This window comes from Terrapene carolina, unplaced genomic scaffold (genome assembly GCF_002925995.2).
Source record: "Terrapene carolina triunguis isolate 2854851 unplaced genomic scaffold, T_m_triunguis-2.0 Scaffold242, whole genome shotgun sequence".
In the NCBI taxonomy this organism is placed as follows: domain Eukaryota; kingdom Metazoa; phylum Chordata; order Testudines; family Emydidae; genus Terrapene; species Terrapene triunguis.
The window spans coordinates 7,839,751-7,845,750 of NW_020664593.1; positions in this window are offsets into that span (position 1 = coordinate 7,839,751).

Genomic DNA, 6,000 nt, shown 5'->3' on the forward strand with positions numbered 1-6,000 from the left:
AGAACTGTTAATTCATGCATCTTTGACCCTGCTGTGATGACCCCCCGCCATCCCCACTGCCACAGGGTCAGCAGCAAGGTTTCAGCCTGGCACAAACCCCATGAACTAAAGGAATAACTCCAGTGGGTGGTAGCAGTAGCAGATTATTCTCTCTGTGAACAAGCCACTAGAGAGGGATGCAGCATATGTTTGAGAAGTCTGCTATACAAAGAGAGATGAGATTATCCTCTAGCTCAAGCTGTAAGAACAGCCTCTGCTGAAGCAACTGAATTCTATGCCAGCTGTTGCACTGAAGTTCCATATGGCTGTGGCTTGCAGCACTGTGATAACTATGAAGTCCTTAATGGCCATGGATTTGCAGTGAAAGGCACAGGGAATGTGTGGGATCCCCTAGGTGAACTACCCAGGGATTTTTCAACATGCTGTTGTGGAGCACAGAGAGAGCTGTGTCCAAAGCCTACACTCATAGGGGTATGCAGGGCTAGATCTTGCTCCCACTGATGCAGGTGACAAAACAGTCAGTGAGATCAGGATAATATCCTATGTTAACCACAATGACGGCTATGCACACTGTATCAACCAGTTCTTAAGACTTTCCATCCAGCATTTTGTCCCAAATGGGATTCAGGATGCCAACGTTCCCCTCTTCTCCCACCTGGGACACTGAATGTTTCTATGCCTCTTCCCCTTCTATGCCAGCAACCAAGTTGTTGTCGTTGGGGGAGGGGGGCTCTGGAGGAGGGGATCTCTTTGGCATTCAGTGGGCAGTATGCTAGGCCCTGCCCTCTGCAGCAGGGTTAGTGAGGGTATTTGCTCAGTCAGGCAGCCTGCAAGGGGCTTGCTGAGATCCCCCAGCAAATGCATTCATTTAATTTGAATTTTTCAAATGGCCCCTTGTGACGTGTGACTCGTAGGGGTGCCAACTTTCTACTTGCACAAATCCGAACACTCTTGCCCCGCCCCTTCCCCACCCCCCTCTGAGATCCCGCCCTGCCCCGCTCCTTGTCTGAGGCCCCGCCCCCACTCACTCCATCCCCCCCTTCCTCTGTCGCTCGCCCCACCCTCACTCACTCGCTCATTTTCACCAAGCTGGCTCAGGGGGCTGGGGTGCAGGAGGAGGTGAGGGTTCTGGCTGGGGGTGCGGGTTCTGGGGTGGGGCAGTGGGTTGGGATGCGAGATGGGGTGAGGGCTCTGGCTGGGGGTGCGGGCTCTGGCGTGGGGCTGGGGATGAGGGATTTGGGGAGCAGGCGGGTGATCCGGGCTGGGACCAAGGGGTTTGGAGGGCGAGAGGGAGATCAGGGCTGGGGTAGAGGTTGGGGTGCGGTGGGTGTGAGGGCTCTGGCTGGGGGTGTGGGCTCTGCGGTGGGGCTGGGGATGAGGAGTTTGGGGTGCAGGAGGGTGCTCTGGGCTGGGATTGAGGGGTTCAGAGGGTGGGATGGGGATCAGGGCTGGGGCATAGGGTGGGGGCTCAGGGGTGCAAGCTTTGGGCGGTGCTTACCTCAAGCAGCTCCCGGAAGCAGCGGCATGTCCCCCCTATGGCTCCTATGTGGAGCCACGGCCAAGTGCCACCCCCACAGATCCCATTGGCTATGGGTCCCGGTCAATGGCAGCTACAGTCAGCGGTGCTAACCGGAGCCGCCAAGATCCCTTTTCAACTGGGTGTTCCAGTCTAAAACTGGACACCTGGTCACCCTAGCGACTCAGCACAGAACAGCGACCTCCAGGGAGGCATGGGGAAGAAGTCATGTCGGGAAGTTACTAATAGACAAAGAGGAGTCCAGCGCAAACAGAGCTGGAGCAGAATGAAAAGCGCACTTAAGGCGTGTCTGCACTGCAGCTGGAGGAGTCATACCAGTGCTGCCTCTGATCAAACTAGTGTGCTAAAAATAGCCGGGTAGCCCCAGCGCTGTGATTAGCGAGATGGGCTTGTCCCCCTCAAGTCTGGCCCTAGGGGTTCAGATAGACTTATACTTGGGGCAGCCAGCCCATCGCACCATCACTTCTATTTTTCACCTCCTTGCTCAATCAGAGCTAGCAGGGGTATGTGTACTCCCCTCCACAATGGGTCAAGCTGTGCTCCTCCCCCTCCCCTCTTGTGAATAGGGTTGCCAATTTTGGTTGGAGGAATTCCTGGAGGTTCCATCACATGACATCATCTTTACTTAAAAGTTAATCTTTAATTCCTGGAGACTCCAGGACAATCCTGGAGGATTGGCAACCCAATCTGTGAACAATGGGTCAGTCTGTGCTCTTCCCCCCTCCCCTGTAACAATGGGTCAGTTTATGCTCTTCCCCACCCCTCCTGTGAGCAATGGGTCAGTCTCCACGCTTTCCCTCACCCCTTGTACAATGGACCAGTCTGCTCTGTGCTCCTCCCCCTCACCTCTGTGAACAATGGGTCAGTCTGTGCACTTCCCCCCATTGTGTGCAATGGGTCAGTCTGCTCTGTGCTCCTCCCATCCTTGCAAGTTGTGCAACACCAGGAAGGGGAAGGGGAGGGGGGAGTGACCCCCTTGCAGCTCCTTCCCCAGGCCTGGGCAAGGTGAGTGAAGAACCGCAGGAGCAGCAGAGGCTGCACTATGTGTAAGGGGACTGTTGCCCCCTTACTAACACTCAGTGGGGGTGTTTTGGTTGGCTAGCTCCCAGCACTAAAAGGGGAAGGGTCGATGGCAAATCAGAAGCCTGAGACTGACAGTCCCCAGGAACAATGGGGAGAGGCCAATGCTCCAGATCAGCCTGATTGACAGGGCGGGCAGGCTAATCAGGGAGTCAGGAGGCCAGGGGGGTCCTGTCCTCCGTGTGAACTGGAATGGCCTGAGTCAGACAGACTGGGGCCGAGCTAAGGAGAGAGCAGGGGCCCGAGCTAAGTTGCTGGAAGCAGAGCTGCAGCCTCAAAGCCAGAGCACAGCCCAGAGAGAGCAGACCTGCCCTGGGAGCAGAGCTGCGGCAACCAGAGCCAGAGGGGCTAGACTAGCAGCCAGGAAGCAGGTCAGAGCTGGGAGCAGAGTCACAGAAGCAGCCTGCAAAGCAGACCTGTCCTGGGGGCAGAGCTGTAGCAACCAGAGCCAGAGAGGCCAGAGAAGCAGCCCAGGGAGCTGAAGGCAGAGCAGCAGCAGCCGTGCTGAGGGAGAGTGGAGCTGGAGCTGGAGCAGTCTGGAGCTGGGTGCGGTGAGCAGCTGGGGAGAGTGAGGGGGACCCTGGGCAGTGGGCCCAGCACAGGGAGACGCCTCAGCCAAGAGGCCTTGCAGGCCAGACTTGGAGAGGGATCATAACCCCGACCAGGCAGGGGCGACGCTGGGAAAAAGGGTCCTGCCACCTAGAGCCTGACAGCCTGTGGCCACCGCCAGAGCAAGTGTCCAACCCGCAGTGTCTCTGCAGCACAGCCAGGGCCTGAGAAGGAGGCCTGGGACCTACAAGGAACAGACTGTGAACTGCCCTGACGTTCCAGAGACACTGTTTGTAATGTTCCCTGCCACAGAGCGGGGTGATGTGTTTTCCTTTAACCTTTCCCATTTTTCCTTATTTTTTTAAAATTAATTGTTAATTAAACAACTTGTATTTGCTTTAAATTGTATGAAATGATCAGTGGGTCAGGGAGGTGCCCAGTGCAGAGAGAGTACCCCGGAGTGGGGACACCGTAGCCCCTGTCCAGGGTGACCACAGCAGGGTTGGGGGTCGAGCCCCCCAGGAATCCTGGGCCCAGCCTTGTCAGGGTTTATGAGGACTCTGCCAGACAGGAGAGTGGAAGGGGAGTCCTCAAGGGCAGGGAGGCCTCTGGGTAAAGGAAGTGGGAGCGAGGACTCAGATCCTTTTGCTAGCCCACTTCACCGGGGTAGTGCAGAAGCCAGGAAAGTTCCCCACAATAGCGGGACCATTCCCCCGCTTACATAGGTGAGGGGAGTAAGAGGAGGTGCAGAATTGTGTGGCTGGGACACATATGAGAAGTGGGGACACAAGATTGATTGATTTGGCGCTAGGGTGCAGAGTTGTGGATGAAATCCCATTTCTCACTGTAAGTCAGCAACACTAATACACACACACACACCCCCCGCAGCAGGGGGTTCAAACATCAACCAACTCAGAAAAACATTATTTAAAAAAAAATCTCATGATTTTAGAGCTAATCTCATCCCCCTCCTCCTCCCCAGGACAAAGGAAAATGGAGCTGGATGGGGTCAGACAAAGGGCTTGGAGCAAGAGAGTTCTGAACACAGAGACACAGCAGCAGGGGCCTACAGAGGAAAGAGGGCTGGGACAAGAGGGTAGGGGAAGGATGGGTGCAGCAGTGCGGGAGGAGCCTGGAAGTGGAAGCAAAAAAGCAGCTGGGTGGGCTGGTAAAAAGAAGGGAGGCTGGGGGACCAGGCCAAAGAGAACTGGAGCAGAAGAGTCTGGGGTATAGGGAGATAGGGGTCAGTACATGGCAAAAGAGAGCAGGAAGGTACCCATGAGAGTGGGGTCAGGTTATGCATAGAAAAACCAGGAGCTGGGAACAGGAACAGAGCAGGAAATAATGGGACAACAGGCAATGGAACAAGAGGGGGAGAAGCATGGAAACAAGCAAATGGTGCATGAGAGGTCAGGATCTGGGGAGAAAACAGGAGGGGCTGCAAGAAAGGCCAGTGGAGTATGAGGAGCCAGGACTGGGTGGCACACAGAGATGTGTCCTGAAAATATGGCCAGAAGACCCAAGGCCTACATGGAAACAGAGCAGAAGGCAGGAGATGGGGACACAGCAGGGGGTGGAGAGAAGCAGAGTAAGAAGGATTGGGCTGGGATTCAGGGAAATAGAGCAGGAGGAGCCAGGAAACAGAGAAATTTGAAACAGGGCAGGAGGGAAACTGTCAGTAGGGAAGGAAAAATTAGCACATGGGAAATCTGAGGAGAGGGGCCTAGAACTTGAAGGAGAAGGAGTCTAGTGCTGGGGAATGGGAGTAGGAACGTGTAGGATATGGACCAGAAAGAGGAGGGAGCTGGAAAAAGAGAGCCCATGATGCTTGGAAATAAATGGACCTGGAAGAGGGGGACCCAGCAGGAACAGCTCTAGCTATTTTGCCAGCCAGGATGGAAAATGATTTTGGCATACAGCCCCCACGAGGGACCAATACCCCACTCCCACCCCCCAAAAAGGCCAGCCAATCAGAGTGGAGAAGAGTCAAAAAAAAGCCAAGTGGTGCACTAGAGCGACGCCCCCTAGAAGTTGGTGTCCAGAGCAACAGCCCTGCTTGCCCTCCCCTAGAACAGGCCCTGTGGCCCAGGACCTGGGAAGGAAGAGCAGGAAGGGCCAAGATAGGGCTGATGAGAGGATGGAGGGAAGTGGGGAGAATTGTACTGGGCCCTGAGCATGGGGTGGGCCCAAAACTTCTGTAACTGGGGTCAGGCTCCAGAAAACATGAGGTGCTGAGGCCCCAAATTTCTCTCAACAGGCCTACCACAGGCTAAGAGAAATGGAGCAGGAGAGGCTGGGAAACACTCACAATCCTGATGGTATCACCAGAGGGCATCAGGGAGACACGGAATCCTGATTAGTGGCCGTTCTGCTGTTGCAGGGCACAGGCTGCTGTCTGTCTGGGCCTGAGCCATGCAGACAGAAACCCTGTAAAGCAGCCAGCTGCTCATACAGCCTGTGGAGATAGGAGCTTTCCCACCTCCCGCTTCCCCAGGTGGCAGGGAGGTTCCTGCTGTAACCAAGGCTCTCGGAGAACACAATGTACAGTATAAGGATGGTTTTTCTGGCTGCAGAGCACTGGCCACTTTACTATCAGCACAGAGAAACTGCTGCAACAGGAGTTGCAAAGCAGGATACCTCCCTTCCCTGCTAGCACATCACTCCTCCAATATAGTGAGGGAAACGTGTAGCTTCTCAAAGCTGCTCTCTGTAGCTGTGGTTAAAGCAGGTCCTAGCCGACACCATGCGTGGTTTGATTGCTGCTCCAGAACATGCAGTCAGGTGTACAATCCTACCCTTCCCACACACAGCTCTCAGGGGCCTGCTCTACTGAA